Source organism: Papaver somniferum, chromosome 11, assembly GCF_003573695.1.
Source record: "Papaver somniferum cultivar HN1 chromosome 11, ASM357369v1, whole genome shotgun sequence".
NCBI classification, from domain to species: Eukaryota; Viridiplantae; Streptophyta; class Magnoliopsida; order Ranunculales; family Papaveraceae; genus Papaver; species Papaver somniferum.
In genome coordinates, this window is record NC_039368.1 from 19,466,839 (window position 1) to 19,491,119 (window position 24,281).

The window sequence follows — 24,281 nt, forward strand, 5'->3', positions numbered from 1 at the left end:
CAAACAAGCCCACAAGTAATTAAGATTACAAGCCCAACAGAAAAATGGAAAAAATTATTACAAGCCCACAAATTAAAAATGGAAGCCCACAGGTTGGGTTCTCTTAATGGGTTTAGGCTTACTTGCTTAAGCACAGCCCAGCTGCTCAGTTTGGTTGCAAAAGCCCAGTTGGGCTTTGGATCACAGCAGCAGCAGGACCAGCAGGAGGTAGCAGCAGCTTGCCTTTGCACAGCAGCAACAACTGAGGCACAGCAGCAGGACCAGGAGCAGCAGCAGGAGAAGCAGCTCAGCAGCACCACAAGTTCAGCAGCACCACAACAGCTACAGCAGTAGTCTTGGCAGCAGCAGAGGCTGGCAGCAGCAACAGGAAAGAGGAAGAAAGTAGCAGCAAGTGGCAGGCCTAGCTGCAACTCAATCAGCAGCAACAACAAGGGCTCAGCCAAGCAAAACAGAGTCACAACAGCACAGCAACAGGAGCACCTGGAAAGCTCAACAGAAGCTGTCAAGAACAGCAAGAACAGCAAGGGAAAATGATGCAAAGATGAAAAATTATGCAAAGAAGAAAATGCAAGTTATGATGCACTAAATGCTTATACTAAGATGCAAAGACTTCACTACACGACACCAAGTCCCCGGCAGCGGCGCCAAAAACTTGGTGGGCTTCTAAAAGTGTATAAAATAAGAGCAAAGACAGCCTACAGTGATACCTGCAAGTGCACAGGGTCAGTTGTAGCTTGTGTGCAAGAACAGGGTCATTCCACAGGGACTTGGGGTGTTATGAAGTTTTCCTAGCTAATTCTATATGCAAGGCAGTGACAAAAGATAACTGTGAGATGTTGGCAGGAAGCAAAGAAAGTGACTAAGAATGACAGTGGAAAAAGCAGTGAAGAAAATGAAAACAGTGAAGAAGTGTATGGAAAAAGCAGTGAAGAAGTGTATGGAGATGGATGAGAATTCTCTTTCACCTAGCTAGTTAGCCTAGGATAAATCCTTGTCATGTGGCTAGTTAACTACCTAAAGTCCTTGGATTAACCCCTAGCATTGCCTATCTGATTAAAGCATAAACAATCACAGGTCATTTAGGTTTCTAGGTCTCTAACTAATATGGCTGGTTAATCCCTTAGAACTACCACTGACCCCTAGCATTAGTGGTCTTCTTACAGCACCACTAATCACAAGTCAGTTGAGCTTTTAGGAATCTAACTAGCCTAAGCTATTTTGAGTTCAAAAAAAAACTAACCTAATGGCTAACCATCATGGCTTAAGGGTCTTCTCACCCTAGTGTGGATTCAGAACAAGTTTAACATAATAAATATTTGAAATTGAAATTAACTGAATTATGAAATTGAAATTGAAACAACAACATGAAATTAACCCAATTAGGGGGTATCTCGGATGACCCAAGAACCCTTTTAACATTCTACATCGTTTCCTATTTATAGTTTTTACAAAACCCTAAATTTCTACAAACCCTAATTTGAAAATCCCCAAATCAGCAGGATTAAGGTTTCGATAAATAAAATTAACTCACCCTCTGATGCAAATAGACTCGACCCATGCTTGTACTTCTCCTCCTCTGCTAATCCTCTACTCGAATTTCTCCCAAATTTTGTCTTCTCTTCACTGTGGTGAAACCCTGGTTATGTTTGTCTTCTTGGTAGCATCAAAAATCAATGCTAAGAACAAGACAGACACGACTAGGGAAGAGGTAGGTGATGGTGGTGGTGTCCTTGTGGTCGTGGTGGAGATGGAGACGGCGGAGCAGACATGGCAGTGTCTGCCATGGTCGGGGGAAGAGGAGAAATTTGGGGGAAGTGTATTTGGGAAAGAAGAGAGTGGGTGTTTGTTTTGGGTCGATGGGTTTGATGCTTAGGTGTTGAGCGGGCGCATCCATTTTGATGATTTGCGAAGCTCAGCGGTAGGATGAAAAGGTGATGGAATGATCCAACGACGCGATAGAAGCGACCGTTGGATGATGAGATACAACAAAACTGACGGCTTCAGATGGAGTTAGGTACTATAGTGTTTGACGGGAGCTTCGGAGTTTGATGCATAATGATGAGGCGACCGTTGGATGATGAGATGGATCCAATCTGACGGCTCTCATGGAAATGGATTTGGGTAAGGGTCTTGGGTCTTGGGTATGCCAAGCCCATATCTTCTTTAAGAACAATTCTTCCTCTTCAAGCCCACTTCTAATTGATCCGGCTCTTACAAACATCATTCTTCGCTTCCTCCTAGCGGGAGTCTTTGCCGTTCCTTTGCTCTTTTCGCTCCGTGAGATAACCATGCTTTATTTAGTACCTAAAAATGCAAAATTAATTAAGAAAAGTATTTATTCTTGAAAACAACGAAAACACAGAATATGGGATAAAATGTAGAATTAATGCACAAAAGATGAGTTAAATGCCAAGAAAAATATATAGAAATATGCACTTTTTAGCACTCATCAGAGCCCAATTACTATTCACACCCCCGCCATTCATATGAGCAAAACAATAATTCTATTTCTTGAGAAGAGTCTCTCAGGAGTCATACCTTATTTATGAAGGAAACCTTTAATATTCCAGATGAGCCCCTAGAGTAGTCAAAGATGTCTTTAGAAGAGTCTCTCAAGCAATTTAGTGAGAATACAAATAGGATTCTGGAAAAACTGGCTCAAGATAGTCTTAATTTCCAATATAGTGTTTCCAATACTACCCTTAAAAATGAGGATAGTTATTTGCATAATCAGGATGACGAGGTGAGAATTGGTAACACTACATGTTTAGATGAGGTTCAACCATTTTCATGCAATTATGATGAGGATAGTGCTGATGAAGAATCTGAAATATGTAGGCATAGTGATCAGGAATTTTTTACTCCAATTGAGATTTATAATAATAATGTTATTTCTAGTTCAAATTCAAATAATTTTAATAATTATTCACCTATTCAAAAGGACGATGATTTGACTAGAGATACCCATGTTTTAGACAATGTAGTATTTCCTTTTGATTACGAGGCCGATAATGGTTTAGAGGAACGAGTTTATTTTGAGAATATTATTCTAGAGTCTAGAGATTTAGAAACAATAGTCTTAGACAAAGAGGATGGACTCGTAGAGCTTTTAAATATGTGTGAGGATGGATCACCTGAGTATAACCTACAAGAAGCAATTGACCATTTTCAGGATTCTGATGATCTAGAAATTAGGAAAATTGTAGCCAGTCTACCTAGAGACACCCAGAACTCCAAGTTTGTGGGTGATTATCATTCTCCATGTGCCTTACCTTTAGCTCTTACATAAGTACCTCACTTGGGACTTGACATATGTACCTCCACCATAATGAAAGATTATCTTCAGACATGTTTTCCCGAACCTAATGATGTCCAAGAAGAAGTCCAGTTGTTAGAAACCCATCCTCTGGTTGATGTGGTTTACCCAGGATATGATACCCAGATTGATTTTGTTTTCCCACCAAATATTTTTCTTCCAGATGTGGGAACGTATGATTTTCAAATGTGTCAGTTATCAAGTTCTGATACTAAACCTAAACACTTTAGAAGATTAGAATCAACACATTTGCCTAAGATTGACCATCACTATCATCGTGGTCAAATGTGTGAGTCAAAACTGATTGACTTTAAGGATCCACAATTGTTCAGGTTATTATTATGTGCTTCTAAGATTTTACTTGAGTTTTTCCAGACTCTAATACCTGAACCGGATCTTAGCTTTGAGGAATTCCATCACATGAAAATATTTTATCTAGACCCTTTTATAGACCTTGAACCACAACTAGATGTAGTTGTCTTAAACAGGAAACTGGGAAAGGGTGTGCTTTGTTTATTCACTTTCTTATTTTGCTGCAGTTTCCTTTTGTCTGTGATAACACATTTTGATGCATATGATCCACAGTTGTTTCGGTTATTGTTATATGATTCGAGGTGATTAATTTTTACTTATGTCTGGTTGAAGACGTTAAACTTAGCACTTCTTAGGAGGTAACCCAATATTCATGCGAGACGGTAATATCTTTCCTTAACTCTTTTGCTTCAAATGGTAACAATTTATCCTTGTTCATGCTTTTAATTTTATCTTTAGAACATTGAGGACAATGTTAGATTTAAGTTTGGGGGTTGGTGGGCCCGGGAAAGCGTATAAAATTGAAGCGCAATAAAAACGCGGGCCTACAGTAATACCGCAAGTGCACGGTCGTCAGTTGTAGCTCGTGCAAGTACGGGTCGATCCACAGAGACTGGGAGTGTTTGGAGTTTCTAGCTATTTGGGCTCTAAATTGCTATTAGGCTTCTAATTGTGCTTTGGGCTTAGTGGGTTTTTGTAACAATGAAATGGTTTTGGGCTCAGTGGGCTTTTGGATTGACTGTGAACTTATGGGCTTTTGGTCTTTTGAATTGCACTGGGCCTTGGGCTAACAATGACTGTGAATTGGGCTCAATGTCTTTTGATGTGAACTGGGCTTGGTAACAGTGAACTGGGCCTTAGCTTTTCCCTTAGGATTTGATTAAGTCCACAGTTGACTGGACCTTTGATTTTTGGAATGAACTGAACCTTGGGCTCAGTTGGCTGGGCCTTTAGATTAGCTAGGCTTCTGAGCTATGAACTAGGCTTTAGCCAAGCAAGAGAACAAATGGGCTTTTAAGTGACAGATCTTGAAACTGAAGTAACAAAAGTGTGTGAGAAGGTGACAGTGAACACATCAAAAGCAAAACAATGAACAAAAGTATTATGAGAAGGTGACAGAACAATGAAACTAAACAGAGAACAAAAGCAAAACAAAATGGAACAAAGTGAAAGTGAGAAGGTGACAGTGAAAGTTTAACAGTGAACAATTGAGAAAACAGCAATGAAGATAAACAGTGAAGCAAAGACAATAAAATGACAGTGTAATAAACCAAGGCCTAAGCCAAGGGCAATGGCAGGGGAGCAAAATTACAAATACAAAACAGAGAAACAACACAACTAGGTTATGAATCCACCTTGTGACCTAGCCAGATAGTGTAATTCTATGTTAAATCCCTGTCCCTAATGGAGCTAGGTGAAGGTTCAAGCCTGCCTATGTTCCAGGGCATACATAAATGGAATGGAAGGAGAAGAAGCTTGCTCAACTGTTTACTCCTAGCATTGACTGTCTTTTGACAGCACAATCAATCACAAGCACAGTTGAGCACTAAATTCCTCCATTTCTCAATCAGCTCAATTTACAAGAATTATAACCTAACATTCCACCTCTAACAGTGACTTAAGGCATCATCTCAGCCTAGATATACACATACACATGTGAGCTCACATAACAGCAACAAAAAAAAACATTTACAAAACATAGCAATGAACTGAACATAAACAAACACAGAAGACATAAAACAAAAACATGAACTGAATTGAAACTAAATAAGAGCAACTGAACTGAAACTAAACAAGAGTAATGGAATAAACATAAAGATAGTTGCAAATTAAACACTAACCCTTGAGACACTGGCTATTCCAGTGCTCTTGGGTGACACACTGGCTAATCCAGGCATAAGCCAATTTCACACCCAACACCTTCTATTTATACAAGCAAGCAAAAACCCAAAAATCCCCAAATTATCAGAAAATTAGGGTTTCACCAAAAGTGAAATTGACTCACCTACCTACTGATAACAGCCCTAATACGTCGACCCATGCCTCTAATTATACATTCAATCACTTTCCCCCCAAAATCCCCAATTTATGAAATTAGGGTTTGATAAAAAAATGAAATTAATTCATACCTAATCTCTGAAAACTGCTACTGACTTCGACCCATGCTTCTCCTTAGTCTCCTGCTCCTCTCCATGCCTCTGATTATCTCCATCTCATCATCCTATTTCACCTATTTCACACCTAGGATTTCTGTGGCGTGAGAGGAGGTGAAATTGGTTGTTGAGGGAGGTGTAGTGTGTGCTAATGATGAAGGGTTAGATGTTTGGTGGTGTTTAGGTGGCTTTGGAGTAGGTGGTGGCTATGGCAGTGGCAGGGTGATGGTGGTGGTTCTGCACAGGGTATGGTGGAGAGGAAGAAGGTGAAGGTCGATTGTTTTGGGAAGAAGAGGATGTTTGGTTAGGTCATAGGGTTCGGTCGCTATGGTGTGTAGCGGGATCATCGAGTTCGATGTTTGGCGAATCTCGACCGTGGGATATGGAGATGAAAGATCAATCTGACGGTGAGATGAAGTGGATCCTGAAGCGACCGTTGGATTATACAATACAACAAAATTAACGACACCAGATGGAGTTAGGTGTTGTAGTGTTAAGCGGAAGTATCGAGGTTTGATGCGCAGGCAAAGAAGCGATCGTTGGATTCAACTACAATCTAATCTGAAGGCTTGGAATTTAAGCGCTGTGGTGTTTTGCAGAGACTTCAGATTTTGATGCTCTACGAAGGAGCGACCGTAGGATTTCGATGTAGTCCCATCTAACGGCTGAGAATGGAGCGGTTATGGATATAGAAAATGGGTTTGGGTAAGGGTTTTGGGCCTTGGGTATGCCAAGCCCATATCTTCTTTAAGAACAATTCTTCCTTCTTGAGCCCATTCCTAGCTTTTTGGACGTGTGCTCCATTCTTTGCGGCTTCCTTGCGTAATTCTTCCCGGCTTTTCACTACTTTTCTGCTCTTTTCGCTCCGCGACTCATCCGAACTTCATTTATTACCTAAAAATGCAAGATTAAGTAAGAAAAATATTTATTCTTGAAAACAATGAAAATACAGAATATGGGATAAAATGTAGAATTAATGCACAAAAGATGAGTTAAATGCCAAGAAAAATATATAAAATATGCACTTTTTAGCACTCATCAAATACCCCCAAACCTGAATTTTACTTGTCCTCAAGTAAAACAAAACTAAGGAAATCCTAACTATACCACTGTCGCTGGTCTCTCGAATGCATTTAGCGTATGCACTAAGCCTTTTAAACCACTAAGTGTCCCTAGTGGACGAGTGAAGTCTCGTGAAGGTTTGCTTAGAACGTACCTACAAAGTTCTAGGTCAAAATATAAGCTCAGATTCCATCAAAGGTGACATGTGCAAGACAGTTTAAGCTCACAGCAAAATGGAGATGTCAATCTAGCTATCAAAGGCACAATCCTAGCACTGATAACAACTAAAGACACGTGATAAGAGTGTAATGTGTATCTATACATGTTTCTAGAATGACCTGAAGTTATGACTACTAATCACCAAGAGATAGTTTTTAGGCTAAGAACCGAATTCTAAGCCAAGCTAGCTGTCCGGCTTTACGAGAATTGTGAATGTTCACCCAATGAGTTGGTGATATTTCAGTTTACCCGCGTTATACATCGATGGCTGCACCCTCCTTGCTTATTACAAGACCATTTACAACAAAAAGATGACTCTTTACATGACTCTTATTTACATTGATTACTCTCTTTTATTTTTGGAACAAGAGAGAACTATTGTCTTTAACATGACAAAACATGGAATAAATAAATACTTGATTTTTTTTTTTTTTTTGATATTTTTTTTGATATTATTTTTATTTTATTTTTTTTTATTTTTTTTTATTTTTTGAAGAAAAAAACTTTGATCTTTACAACATAGTGACACTTTTGATACAAGAACCAAAAAGAAAAACATAATTACATGACTCTTAGCAAGAGGTGGCCCTTATCGAATGCATCCGGTCAAATTCTATGGTTGCTTTTCTTAACGTATCCTCCAACTTCTATCCCAGCCAACCAAAGAACAAGCTAGTCAAGTCTCATTCAGTATTCTAAAGTGATTGGCAATCTAACTTCCTATCAAACACCTTGAAGATCGAGGCTATACATGTATTGGTAGATCGTGCGCGTGCAAATTTCTTATCACTATGTGAATTGTGCTAGAATCAGGGTGCCTAAATATCTAGACTAAGACTCCTAATAATTACATATTTGCACAAGAGTCAACATTTCAAGGTAAATGAGCTCCATTTTTATGTTTTTATCATTTTTCTAATTTTTTTTTGGAATTTTTCAATTTTCAATTTTTTCAAAAAGATGGAGTTTTGTTTTCAATTATGGCATATTATCGTGGTATCTACTCTATACCCCCAAACCTAAACTAAACATTGTCCTCAATGTTTAAAAATAAGGAAAGAATTAAAATGCAACATATGGAAAGGGACATGCTGAGTAGAGTAAAAGGAGAGAGAATACCCGATTTCGGCGAAAGCAGAATTAAAACTCCGTTATCCAAGGCAAAACTCCAACATATTCGGAGTCACAATGGATGAGCACAAAATATATACAAAAGGAAATTTAACTAACACATTATCTACAAGAAAATTTGGTTTTTAATGGGATTGGACTTTTTGGGAAAAATTTGGTTTTGTCGGGAGACATTTGGAAACTTTTTTTTTTTTTTTTTTAAAAAAAAAAGAAAATAAAATTTGGTTTTTGAATGGGAGCAAGCCCACTGTTGGTTTTGTGTTTGCTTTGGCTCAGCTGGTTTGAAAACGCTTGGTGAAACTGAGTCCAAAATCTCGGCCTAGAATTTGGGTACTCGGCCCACTAACGAGTTAACCTAGCGTGATCGGTTACAAGCTCAGCTGGGTTTAAAAACCCAGAATACAAAATACCAGTCCAAATTAAACAAGCTCACAAAAATTAAATACAAGTCCACAAATTAAACAAACAAGCCCACAAAAATTAATTACAAACCCAACAGAAAATAAAAAGCCCAAAAATTGGCTTTAATATTACAAGCCCACAATTAAAAATTGGAAGCCCACAATTCGGGTTCTCTTAAATGGGTTACCTTTTAAGCACAGCCCAGCTGCTCTGATATTGTTGCAAAAACCCAGTTGGGCTTTGGTTCTTTTCCTTGGTGGCGTCCCAGCAGAGGAAAAACTGGTTCAGAACAGCAGGTCCAACAGCAAATGAAGTGAAGCAGATGCAGATGCAAATGCTATGCAGTGAAATGCAAAAATAGCTAAAAAAACTACAAGAAAAACAAAGCACCAGTCCCCGGCAACGGCGCCAAAAACATGGTGGGCCCGGGAAAGCGTATAAAATTGAAGCGCAATAAAAACGCGGGCCTACAGTAATACCGCAAGTGCACGGTCGTCAGTTGTAGCTCGTGCAAGTACGGGTCGATCCACAGAGACTGGGAGTGTTTGGAGTTTCTAGCTATTTGGGCTCTAAATTGCTATTGGGCTTCTAATTGTGCTTTGGGCTTAGTGGGTTTTTGTAACAATGAAATGGTTTTGGGCTCAGTGGGCTTTTGGATTGACTGTGAACTTATGGGCTTTTGGTCTTTTGAATTGCACTGGGCCTTGGGCTAACAGTGACTGTGAATTGGGCTCAATGTCTTTTGATGTGAACTGGGCTTGGTAACAGTGAACTGGGCCTTAGCTTTTCCCTTAGGCTTTGATTAAGTCCACAGTGGACTGGACCTTTGATTTTTGGAATGAACTGAACCTTGGGCTCAGTTGGCTGGGCCTTTAGATTAGCTAGGCTTCTGAGCTATGAACTAGGCTTTAGCCAAGCAAGAGAACAAATGGGCTTTTAAGTGACAGATCTTGAAACTGAAGTAACAAAAGTGTGTGAGAAGGTGACAGAACAATGAAACTAAACAGAGAACAAAAGCAAAACAAAATGGAACAAAGTGAAAGTGAGAAGGTGACAGTGAAAGTTTAACAGTGAACAATTGAGAAAACAGCAATGAAGATAAACAGTGAAGCAAAGACAATAAAATGACAGTGTAATAAACCAAGGCCTAAGCCAAGGGCAATGGCAGGGGAGCAAAACTACAAATACAAAACAGAGAAACAACACAACTAGGTTATGAATCCACCTTGTGAACTAGCCAGATAGTGTAATTCTATGTTAAATCCCTGTCCCTAATGGAGCTAGGTGAAGGTTCAAGCCTGCCTATGTTCCAGGGCATACATAAATGGAATGGAAGGAGAAGAAGCTTGCTCAACTGTTTACTCCTAGCATTGACTGTCTTTTGACAACACAATCAATCACAAGCACAGTTGAGCACTAAATTCCTCCATTACTCAATCAACTCAATTTACATGAATTATAACCTAGCATTCCACCACTAACAGTGACTTAAGGCATCATCTCAGCCTAGCTATACACATACACATGTGAGCTCACATAACAGCAACAAAAACAAAACAATTACTAAACAGAGCATTGAACTGATCATAAACAAACACAGAAGACATAAAACAAAAACATGAACTGAATTGAAACTAAATAAGAGTAATGGAATAAACATAAAGATAGTTGCAAATTAAACACTAACCCTTGAGACACTGGCTATTCCAATGCTCTTGGGTGACACACTGGCTAATCCAGGCATAAGCCAATTTCACACCCAACACCTTCTATTTATACAAGCAAGCAAAAACCCAAAAATCCCCAAATTATCAGAAAATTAGGGTTTCACCAAAAAGTGAAATTGACTCACCTAACCTACTGATAACAGCCCTAATACGTCGACCCATGCCTCTAATTATACATTCAATCACTTTCCCCCCAAAATCCCCAATTTATGAAATTAGGGTTTGATAAAAAATGAAATTAATTCATACCTAATCTCTGAAAACTGCTACTGACTTCGACCCATGCTTCTCCTTAGTCTCCTGCTCCTCTCCATGCCTCTGATTATCTCCATCTCATCATCCTATTTCACCTATTTCACACCTAGGATTTCTGTGGCGTGAGAGGAGGTGAAATTGGTTGTTGAGGGAGGTGTAGAGTGTGCTAATGATGAAGGGTTAGATGTTTGGTGGTGTTTAGGTGGCTATGGAGTAGGTGGTGGCGATGGCAGTGGCAGGGTGATGGTGGTGGTTCTAATTGTGCTTTGGGCTTAGTGGGTTTTTGTAACAATGAAATGGTTTTGGGCTCAGTGGGCTTTTGGATTGACTGTGAACTTATGGGCTTTTGGTCTTTTGAATTGCACTGGGCCTTGGGCTAACAGTGACTGTGAATTGGGCTCAATGTCTTTTGATGTGAACTGGGCTTGGTAACAGTGAACTGGGCCTTAGCTTTTCCCTTAGGCTTTGATTAAGTCCACAGTGGACTGGACCTTTGATTTTTGGAATGAACTGAACCTTGGGCTCAGTTGGCTGGGCCTTTAGATTATCTAGGCTTCTGAGCTATGAACTAGGCTTTAGCCAAGCAAGAGAACAAATGGGCTTTTAAGTGACAGATCTTGAAACTGAAGTAACAAAAGTGTGTGAGAAGGTGACAGTGAACACATCAAAAGCAAAACAATGAACAAAAGTATTATGAGAAGGTGACAGAACAATGAAACTAAACAGAGAACAAAAGCAAAACAAAATGGAACAAAGTGAAAGTGAGAAGGTGACAGTGAAAGTTTAACAGTGAACAATTGAGAAAACAGCAATGAAGATAAACAGTGAAGCAAAGACAATAAAATGACAGTGTAATAAACCAAGGCCTAAGCCAAGGGCAATGGCAGGGGAGCAAAATTACAAATACAAAACAGAGAAACAACACAACTAGGTTACGAATCCACCTTGTGACCTAGCCAGATAGTGTAATTCTATGTTAAATCCATGTCCCTAATGGAGCTAGGTGAAGGTTCAAGCCTGCCTATGTTCCAGGGCATACATAAATGGAATGGAAGGAGAAGAAGCTTGCTCAACTGTTTACTCCTAGCATTGACTGTCTTTTGACAGCACAATCAATCACAAGCACAGTTGAGCACTAAATTCCTCCATTACTCAATCAACTCAATTTACATGAATTATAACCTAGCATTCCACCACTAACAGTGACTTAAGGCATCATCTCAGCCTAGCTATACACATACACATGTGAGCTCACATAACAGCAACAAAAACAAAACAATTACTAAACAGAGCATTGAACTGATCATAAACAAACACAGAAGACATAAAACAAAAACATGAACTGAATTGAAACTAAATAAGAGTAATGGAATAAACATAAAGATAGTTGCAAATTAAACACTAACCCTTGAGACACTGGCTATTCCAATGCTCTTGGGTGACACACTGGCTAATCCAGGCATAAGCCAATTTCACACCCAACACCTTCTATTTATACAAGCAAGCAAAAACCCAAAAATCCCCAAATTATCAGAAAATTAGGGTTTCACCAAAAAGTGAAATTGACTCACCTAACCTACTGATAACAGCCCTAATACGTCGACCCATGCCTCTAATTATACATTCAATCACTTTCCCCCCAAAATCCCCAATTTATGAAATTAGGGTTTGATAAAAAATGAAATTAATTCATACCTAATCTCTGAAAACTGCTACTGACTTCGACCCATGCTTCTCCTTAGTCTCCTGCTCCTCTCCATGCCTCTGATTATCTCCATCTCATCATCCTATTTCACCTATTTCACACCTAGGATTTCTGTGGCGTGAGAGGAGGTGAAATTGGTTGTTGAGGGAGGTGTAGAGTGTGCTAATGATGAAGGGTTAGATGTTTGGTGGTGTTTAGGTGGCTATGGAGTAGGTGGTGGCTATGGCAGTGGCAGGGTGATGGTGGTGGTTCTGCACAGGGTATGGTGGAGAGGAAGAAGGTGAACGTCGATTGTTTTGGGAAGAAGAGGATGTTTGGTTAGGTCATAGGGTTCGGTCGCTATGGTGTGTAGCGGGATCATCGAGTTCGATGTTTGGCGAATCTCGACCGTGGGATATGGAGATGAAAGATCAATCTGACGGTGACATGAAGTGGATCCTGAAGCGACCGTTGGATTATACAATACAACAAAATTAACGACACCAGATGGAGTTAGGTGTTGTAGTGTTAAGCGGAAGTATCGAGGTTTGATGCGCAGGCAAAGAAGCGATCGTTGGATTCAACTACAATCTAATCTGAAGGCTTGGAATTTAAGCGCTGTGGTGTTTTGCAGAGACTTCAGATTTTGATGCTCTACGAAGGAGCGACCGTAGGATTTCGATGTAGTCCCATCTAACGGCTGAGAATGGAGGCGGTTATGGATATAGAAAATGGGTTTGGGTAAGGGTTTTGGGCCTTGGGTATGCCAAACCCATATCTTCTTTAAGAACAATTCTTCCTTCTTGAGCCCATTCCTAGCTTTTTGGACGTGTGCTCCATTCTTTGCGGCTTCCTTGCGTAATTCTTCCCGGCTTTTCACTACTTTTCTGCTCTTTTTGCTCCACGACTCATCCGAACTTCATTTATTACCTAAAAATGCAAGATTAAGTAAGAAAAATATTTATTGTTGAAAACAATGAAAATACAGAATATGGGATAAAATGTAGAATTAATGCACAAAAGATGAGTTAAATGCCAAGAAAAATATATAAAAATATGCACTTTTTAGCACTCATCAGGGGTGGGGAAAAAACTTTTTGTTACAATAAATAAACTCTGGAGCCTAGAAATTCATGCTCATTAAGGATGGCACTAACCAATCTAAGTGGATGGAAGCATCTTGGTTGTAGGAGTTGAGGAACCAATCTGAGTATATGGAAACATCTAAAGACAGGTGTTAGAAATAACATGGTAGTTTCGCCATATCTCGTTGAGTCATTTTCACTTCTGTTTTTATTTGTTTTCTTTTTAAAATATGTTTCTCTAAGTGATTAGGTGGGGCACACGAATCAAGTTGTTACCACTGCTCGAGTGAAATAGAGTTATTGAGATACCAAAAAAAAAAAATTGAGACCAGACCAATCGGAATAAATATTAACACTTGGATAGCAATATGTGTGTGTTCTCCCTGTATCCGTCGCCTAAACAAGCGTGGAACGCAGGATCCACGGGAATTACCATGTAATCTGCTGACAAGAAGCATGCGCTTGGATCCGCAAGATCTAATCATGTTGTTAATTTTTTTTTTGTTAATGTTCAATAAATCGACCACTGGTTCCCTTGTATATGCCAGCTGAGTTGATCTAGAATTAGTATTATGGACCACTGGTTCATGTATATGCCAGTTGTGTTGATATTAGTCAGACCAGTGTCTCAGTCCATTAGGATAGGTTTATCTTGGAAGTGTCCTTCAGACAGATATGGGAAACACCGTTCACCTTAGTTAACATCAAAACCATCCATGTTTTTCTCTACATCCATGTTCTTAATATATCCATGTGATTTGTTGACTCCGGATATTGATGTCCATAGTGCGACTATCTGAGTAGAGTTGTGTCACTTATATATGAATTTTAGTCTGCTTGAGTGCAAACTCGTGTACAACAATTGGAATTTCGCATCAGGGTACTTCCTCCTGTAGTCAATAAGTATGCCAACCAATGAGATTCTTTAGTTCCTTCAAAGGTTCTGTGTAGACAGCTAGGGTCTAGAGTAAAGGTTTTGTGGGTATATCTCTTTTAAGCCCTCTCGAGACTATAACTCAACCACTAGGGTCACCTAGGGGTTTAAAGGCTTGTTGCATACGCTAAATGCAATCGTGATGCCTGCGACAGTAGGTTAGGATTTCATTTTTTAGATTAAATTTTCTCGAGGACTAACAAATAATAAGTTTGGGGGTATTTGATAGACGCATTTATATGTCTATTTTGATCTCAATTATGTGTATTGTTAGTGATCGATTTTATAGTTATTTGATTATTTATGTTTTTGTAGGTGTTTTTGGAGAAATAAGCTTTTGCGGGAAAATTGGCTCGAAAGGTGGTATTTGCGCTCGTGGGAGAAAATTACTATTCGGATTCTCAGTTTGGATAAGGGATACCCAATTAATAAGGGGTACCCTCTCTGTCGCATGCTATTTACACCCCATCACAAGATAGAGGGAGGTCATCTTCTACGTTTTGAATTTTCAAAATTGGCGGGAAATGAGTTATTTCACATGGCAGATTAGGGTTTGGATTTGTGGAGGTTTTTGACGAGATTCAATCGCCAGAATTGGGTTCAATGGACCTGTTTGGACTTAACAGGGATGCTATGGGCAATTTCTTCGATCCAGTTGGGCTGGATAATTGGTTCTCGTGAAACATAGGAGGATTAATATTATGTGAAATGTGCAGCTCAATTGCGTCTATTTTGCTGGATCGTATTGGAAGAGATTGGGTCGGATGGAGTTGTAGCGACAAGTCAGCGATGAGTGACGTGTTTTGAGAGTTAAAAAAATAAGAAAATCTTCATATATTTGGTAGACATCTAAAATAGGGAGAGAACAAGATATCGGGTAGTTTTCTGTTATTGATGGAAAGATACGTGGAAGAATTGAAGAAAGAGATATTTTGTGAAGATTTATTTCTATCGAAGAAGCTTTGGAAGGCCAAGCAGAGATGCGTGAAGGTAAAAACAGGGAAGAAATCCTGGCTTGGCAAGAAAGAAAAGGGAGGTATTTTTGGAGATTTCGTGGAGATTTAATGAACCTGATGTATATATAAAGGTTGGAGAGGAGTCAGAGGAGGAGTCGAGAGTTTAGGGTAGGTTTAGAGGCAGAGAATCACGCTGCAGGTGGAGTTGCAGCAGCAGCAGAGAAGAGGAAGAAGAAAAGTTGCAGACGACATATAGGAATTGTCGTTCTCAATAACCCTAAGCTGAAGAACATTAACCAGTGTCTTATATTTAAACTATTATGTACAGTCCATTAGTTACATTTATATTCACTTAGTAACACCTCTTGTAACGGTGACTTCTGTAACACCAATACATCGTTGCAGAATCGCTGTGTTATATATTTTCTTGAATAAAAACACATTTTGAGTCATGTTTCTGTCTTTTAAGAGTGTTTCACCATGAAGAGCTAAACCCCAACACTGGGACGACGAAGGAAGCCTTATTTCACAATTGTTTGGTAACTATATTTGATTCCTTATGACTTTTTGCACTTATTTTAATTGATTCATGATTGTCACTAATTAGTTGTGATTTCTTTTGATGATGTATGCTTGGTCTAAGTACTTTTGACGCGTCATGCTTGTGATTTACATTTAATATTTTAGACATCTACCTTGGCAAAGAAATAGAGTCCATAAAAGAGTTGTAATTGTTAAGAATCAATAGTTGAACCAATTTATTTTGATTAATGGTGAAATCCTGAGTCTCAGTAATCTCTCCATATTTGTGACAACCTTGTGAATATATTTTCTTTATTTTATTTTTAAGTCTTAAATCAAACCTTTACGAGTTCGAGTGCACGACATTTTTTTACCACTATCTACAAATCACATCACCCTGTAGGTTAACGACTTAAAGACTTCATTGGGATTGTGAAGCCAGACCCAACTATTTTCTCTATAGTTGCATGTTCTGATCTTGCTGTTTTCTATCGTGATTGATTACTATCTTCTTTAAGATTTGCTCGAGATTTTATCTTCGATAGGAAATATTGAAAACTAGTCACAAACATCTTCGTCTCATCATTTGTGATTCCACAATATCTTGTTTCGTTAAACGATTAAGATTATTGTGAGGTGATTGATAATACTAGGTTGTTCTTCGGGGATATAAGTTCGGTTTATCAATTGGTTCCTGTTCACCTTGATTTATCAAAAGACGGAACAAAACTCATAGGTATTTCTATGGGAGACAGATTTATCTATTCAATAGAATTTTTTGTGTGACAAAGATTTGTTTATCAATTCTTCGACGTTGGGTCGTAGCAACTCTTAGTTGTGGGTGAGATCAGCTAAGGGAATCAAGTGCGCAGAATCCGGCGTGGTTCTTGAGGCGTAAGGAACGAAGTTGTACCTTGATCAGTGTGAGATTGATTAGGGCTCAACTACATTCCAGTCTGAAGTTCATTGGTAGTAGGCTAGTGTCTGTAGCGGCTTAATACAGTGTGGTGTTCAAATATGGACTAGGTCCCGGGGTTTTTCTGCATTTGCGGTTTCCTCGTTAACAAAACTTCCGGTGTCTGTGTTATTTCTTTTCCGCATTATATTTTGTTATATAATTGAAATATCACAGGTTGTACTTGTAAATCCAACCTTTGGTTGTTGAATGAAATTGATTGATCCTTGAACATTGGTCTTTGGTACCGTTCAAGTTATTTCTCTTATATTCAATCAGGTTCACAAATTACTATTTGTTTAGTTGAGGATTGAATTGAGAAATTGAGATATAACTCTTTGATATACTTTTTCTTAAGATTGAGTCTGATTGTCTAGTTGATTCTCTTGAAAGTATATTGGAGTTAGTTCATACAGATTGCTAAGCGAAGTATTGGGTGAGGTTGTTAGACCCCTGCTTTTTCATGAATATTCACAATATTGATCATGAGAATCTTATTTTTATCACTCTTGTTGGATACCATATTCTCTGTGTTGATCAAAAGGTGATTTCAAATATTATGAAGTACGGTGAGAATTATAATCATATGATTATCGGATTTGAAATTGATCACAATACCATCTCAACCTGTCTCACTGGAAAAAGTATTAACTAGGAAAAAGAGAGATTACCAACCTTAGATATACCTCTTTATTTGAGGATTTTCGGAAAACTCGCTAATGCATCCATCTATGCAAGTACAAGAGACAAGTCTGACTTGGAAAGAGAGTTTGCTGAATTTGTCTATTTTCTTTAGAAGATGATAAATAACTTGATCTCTACAGAATAATCATAAATCTGATGATTAAGATTTATGAAAGCTCATCCTTTCCTGTCTCAAAGAGAAATCTTGGACAATCCTTCCTCATTACTAAGCTTTGTGAGACTACTTTAGGTGATAATTTTATGATATGAAATTTACTAAAGTTGTTACTAAGGGAACCACAAATCAAATGGTTGGTGGACAAAGCAAAGGACAATCGCTTATCTTGTCCCCTCATATTCCTGAGACTGATGATCCACACTCTCTCATCCTGCGTCTTGGAATACAATTGATTTGTATCCAAAGAAAGTTATCTTTTGCTGCTCATAATGATTCGGAAACTTTACAGGGTATCTTGAAAATTGATACAAATTTTTGGAGAGGTGAAGGATATCAAGGAACAACTATGGAGATGAGTATCAAGAATGGATTAAAAATAAGGAGTAATCTACTTCTCAATATACTCAGGAAATAAACATCAATGTGTTGATTTATTTCGATAATTTGTATAAGGTCTATTTGAACAAAACTATCAATATTATTATTATGAATAAAATCATTATTTTATAATATGTGTTTCATTATTTGATAGTTTCTGATTGCATTGCATGTGTAAATAAATATATTTGCTTTCGGTTATGAGTTATTTTGAGTTCGGCTTTATTAACCAAAAAATATTCGATCTCATAAGGTGAATGCCCTTATGATTTGTATGGCCTTTTAATTTAACGGGATTAAGTTCTAGCCCTTGTTGGTAGGCTTTATCAAAGGATCATAAGGTGTTCCGACTGAAACTCATATGTGAAAAGTCACATTATGTTGATAATCAATTTATGTTTACATAAATTCTGTTGGAGCATAGATCGTTTGAACTCACCAAGCGTTAGTATGTCAAGTTTGGTTGTCATATTTTGGTATCAAAACTCATATAGAGTCGCTTTATTAAATACTAGAGTCAACTTCGTATTACTCCAAAGATCTGAAGAATGCGAAGAAGTAACGAACTACAACGACGACATCATCCTTCCACTTGAGGTTAGTAATACTGACTTGAACTTGTTTCATTCCTAACGTATCTTTCAAGTCGTGCTATATTAAAAACATAAATGTGAAGCTGTAAGTATTGTATATATTGTATATTATATTCTAGTGATGTGACATGATCATAATAGTATGATCCTAGTTTTAAGGAAGACTACAAAGTATGACGCTTATCTTTTGAACTTCGTAGATATGACATCGACATAATCTTGTATATAGTGTTATAATTATGTGAATGGGTTATGGTGAATATTTCCTCATAGGAAATAATGTTTTACATTTGTTTAAGGGAAGTACATACATAAACTTGTTTTGTGAATCGAAAGGGAAATCAATAGGGTTATTGGTCTTGCTATTCATTGTATATCTTTGGATGACCAATATGTGTGAGTTGGTAACCGATCTTAACTCAGGTTATGTATCTTGGTATAACCGATCACAATGCCTAGACTTATGATTTGGTATGACCGGTCCAGGTAATTGGTGTAAGCGATCGTAAGTAATCACCATGAGATGGTATGATCGATCCTTGTAATTGGTGTGACCGATCTTAGTAATTGGTGTGACCGACCATAAGTGTTGTGTGACCGGTCCGTGTAATTGGTGTAACCAATCCTAGTGACTGGTGTGACCAATCACAAGCAGATACCATATTTAGGTATAACCGATCCTAGTGATTGGTATAACTGATCTGAACCCATGTATGTGACTTGGAAGGACCGATCACAACTAACCATTGTGATTTGGTATGACCAATCACATAGTAGTCTTGGAATACTAGCAAACAAATTCTAAACTTGCTTGGAAGTGTGGTATAACGGATTCCAAGAAGCAAATCCATGTAAATATGAAATAAGGATTTACAGTGAAAAGATGTCAACATACTTTGAACACGAGCAGTAACTCTTATCATTTATTGTTCAAAGATATTCCTTAATACTCAAGGTGATCATGTGCCGAAATTAATTAAGAATATTTTAATTAAGGTTTCTGATTTTATATGATTGAATTACCAGCAATTAATGCATAGCTCCAGAGAATAAAAATTAGTAATGTGTGAAAAAGCGGGGGTACAACAACCTCACCCAATATTTCGATTAGCAATATGTATGGACTAACTCTAATATAATTTTAAGAGAATCAACTAGACAGTCAGACTAAATCTTAATAAAAAGTATATCAAGGAGTTAATATCTATATCTCTCGATTTGATCTATACTCAAGCAAATAGAAATCTGCGAGTCTTTATCAAATACTAGAGAGATAACTTGGATGGTACCAAAGACCAATATCCAAGTGTCAATCAATTTAAATCAACAACCAAAAGTTCGATATTCTAATTGATTGATCCTAATGCAGAACCTGTGATATTTCAATTATATAACAAAATATAATGCGGATTAGAAATAACACAGATACCAGAAATTTTGTTAACGAGGAAACCGCAAATGTAAAAAAACCCCGGGACTTAGTCCAGATTGAACACCACACTGTATTAAGCCGCTACAGACACTAGCCTACTACAAACTAACTTCGGTCTGGACTGTAGTTGAAGCCTAATCAATCTCACACTGATTCAAGGTACAGTTGTGCTCCTTACTTCTATGATCCCAGCAGGATACTACACACTTGATTCCCTTAGCTGATCTCACCCACAACTAAGAGTTTATACGACCCAAATTCGAAGACTTTAATAAACAAATCTGTATGACACAGAAAAGTCTATGATAATAGATAAATCTGTCTCCCACAGATAAACCTATAGTTTTTGTTCCGTCTTTTGATAAATCAAGATGAACAGGAACTAATTGATAAACCGAACTTATATTCCCGAAGACCAGCCTAGTATTATCAATCACCTCACAATAATCTAAATCGTAAGTAGCGAAACTAGATATTGCGGAATCACAAACGATGAGACGAAAATGTTTGTGATTTCTTTTTATCTTTCCCTATAGGAGATATAATATCAAGCAAATTATTCAATTGAACTCGTACGATAGAAAATGGAAAGATCAGATCGCTCAACTACAAGAGAAGTAGTTTCGTTTGGCTTCAAAATCCCAATGAAGTCTTTTAGTTGTTAAACTACAGGGTCTCGAGAAGAAACCTAAGGTTAAAGGAGAATCGACTCTAGCAAACCAACTAGTATCACACAAGAGGCGTGGGGATTATTTTTTCCAATTGCTAGATGTCTCCTTTATATAGTTTTCAAATCAGGGTTTGTAATCTAAGTTACCTTGGTAACAAAGCATTCAATATTCACTGTTAGATGAAAAACCTGATTCAACCAAGATAATATCTTTCAACCGTTAGATGGAAACTTAGCTTGTCATACACAAATGAAATGTATTTATCTAGGTTTGAGTAACCGTACCTAAACGTGTACACTTAGTAGGTTCACAAATAGTTAACCAATGGTTAGCCATATGAGCTCTTTCATATTAACCGTATTCATCTTTCTCATAACTAGTTCAAATGACTCATAAGAACTAGTTGATAGAGTTGTTCAATTTCTTAGGTATTTATTCATAGACACAATTGAAATAAAATCGTATTGATCCACTTGAATCAATTCATGAACAATATACCAACGGTTTGCAAAGATTGCATTCCTTATAATTTATTATTTTAAGTTCATGAACTACCGATTTGAGAAATTACCAGCTTGGGTACACGTACGGGTATGCATACCTTAGCTACCGGATTTGAGTTGGCTTTGGTTTCCAAACTCAGCAGAAATTTTCGGGTATGAAAACTTCCGTGGGTACGCGTATGATTATGCGTACCTAAGGTGACTGGTTTACTAGTTTTCAAACTACAAACTCAACAGAAATTTTTGTTATGAAAACTTCCGCTGGTACGCGTACGGGTACGCGTACTTAACCTGTCTCCTTCACCAATACCGCATGCACACATATGCAGGCACTTGGTTTCCGGCACATGGATTTATGCACTAATGTGTGAACACACTATATATGCTTATATCCATAGATGGTAATCTCAACTCTACATTTCAATCATTGAAACATTCTTCTTTAATGTTATAACAATCATTATTCACGACTATCGCACCATGACTTTCGTCACGGGTAAAGATGAAAATGGTTAAAGCGAAATCTTACCAACACATATTTCGAGAAAAAGATAGGCGAGTAAACTCGGCTCGAAATAGAAAATGTGTATGTATGAAAATTATCATACTTATATGACTTTGTCTCAAGAGTAGGAGATAGAATAAACTTTTTAGTGATAGATAAGTTCAAGTCTCCGCATACCTTTTAGTCGGATGAAGTTCCGCCTGTTCCTCGAGTAGTTCTTCGTCTTCGTAAGATGATCGCCATGGAGTCTGGAGCTCAACTACACTTAACTATCCTATACCGAGACTTAGTCATAAGTAAACTAGAAATAAAGACATATAGTTTTGATCACTAATATTGACAAACATGCTTGAGATAGCAACGCATGCGAGTTCGACCGATCAATGCTCTAACAATCTCCGCCCCCGTTGTTAATTTTAGTGACAAAAATATCAATACATATAGATTATAAAACAAATAAAACTTTATACCTTCTCGTCCACATGCTTGATCTCCTTGGTGCTTCAACATTACTCGAAAACTTCGTCTTTTCCAAGTACTCCCATGATTCCATAGATGTTCAATTCAGCATCATAGTTGTTGAAGTTCCGTAGCCATAACAATGAGAAAACAAATGCTCTTAATCATTGTTATACAGTGTCATAATATTATTACACAACATCAAAGTTCTCATATCACAACTTCGACAACAATACTATGGTGATATGTATCACTACCCATTAATCAATACTTCGTCTCAACACGAAAACCACTCCCCCTTACATGATGATCCGAAAACCATATGTATTTGTAGTGTGAACTACATATTAATTCTCCTCCTTTTTTTCAATAAAATTGGCAAAGGTACGAAAACGGGATCCTAATGAAATTTTCATGGAGACACTTCAAGACCAAAGAAAAGTACATATCAACTTTGTTTAGATGCAATCATAAAGCAAAGCTAAATGCATTCATCACGGAGTTTATAAAGATACAAGATAACTCCTCAAAATTCCACAGCCGCACTCCCCACAAAGATATGGAAATTAAGCGCAAGTTCAAAAGAACTCTCCCCCATTTTATGTCATTCCCGAAAGAACAACAAGAGCGACCTTACTTTTTACGAGAAAATAAGGATTTCTTTGAATACCAAAAACCATAAAATGATTTTGTTATCCAAAAATTCCCAATTAAACTAACCACATGGGAACCCATGATTAATTTAATCGGAATACACCAAAATAACCACAAACGAATCTATGATTAGTTTAATTGGAAATGCTCACACTTATGGAGCCGCACAGTATATACATAAAATATGGATCAGGGAAGATCAATACTGCGGAATATACAAGGATTCATTCTATTTTCCATCACTATTTTCACAATGACATACAATAGACATAATCCTCGTAAACAAAATATTTTAACCTATCTTCCATCAATAAATGACATAATAGGCTTAACTTTTGTTTGTCAAAAGTTCATCGATCTTGTATGCATATCGACATATAAACGAGATAACTTTTGACATCGTATGGGACAATAATAGTTCGCAAACACATATATCCCATAACATAGTGCAATATATAAAACCATAAAGATTAATACTGCAAAAATCATCTTTCAAACCAACTTTAGAATTTAAACAAATAAATCTAAAAACATGAAGATGAAAACGTTGGACATAGCTATGTGTACTCACAATAAAGGCTATTCCAAACCCTAGTTATCCTTCTTAAACAAAAACAAGAGTAAATTCTCTTAAGAAGTTTCCTAGACAAAAAAAAATATCTAATAGAAATCGATCACAAGTTAAATCAAGGTTCATGTTTGCCAACTTCACGGGTTTCGAGGCATTTGAGTTTGTGATTCATAATTGCGTTTTCAAAGAAGATATCCTCATTGAGAAGTTCTTTAGCATGTGACTTTATGAGACCAAGGTCAGTAGTAACCTTTTTCAACTCAATTCTAACCACATCAAGATCCTTCATTGTATCAACATGTTGCAGTTTTGCTTCCTCAAAGTATTTAAGAAAGTCATGAACCACTTCAGCAGAAACCATATCCTCATTCTCAACATCTTGGTGTGAGTAGGCATAGTAGCATGAGGCATTAGGTGCACCATCTTCAACAAGAGTTCTTTATTCCTCCATTTTGATTCGAAACCAAAACCTTTCTCAAGAAATCCCCTTGCAAAATCACCATAGCGAGATGAAGAAGAAGAAGACATCCTTGATAACCCAAAAAACAACCTAGAGTATGCATACGTGACTTACGTAACTCAATATGTCGGGTACTTAAAGGATTTCTTAGGGGAAGGAATTTTAGGGTTTCCTTAATTGATTCGCACCAGTCACACGGGTAACCTATACGAGATCAATCTCGACCCAAAAGAAAAGCAAGAGTCGTACGCACACGACTTTGCAGAAAAATCTTTGTAATATGAATAAATCATAATGACTCCCATAAAAAGTCTCAAAAGAGAAGCAATTTTAGAGTGCATGAGTAACACCTTGTTTAACCAAACAATCAAAAAGAGCAAAAAAAAAAAAAAAATTACCACAGCAAACACAAATACTTGTGCAAGTATTTTGCAAAGATACTCATGCTAAAGACGATAAGAAAATAGCTTGAGGATCCGA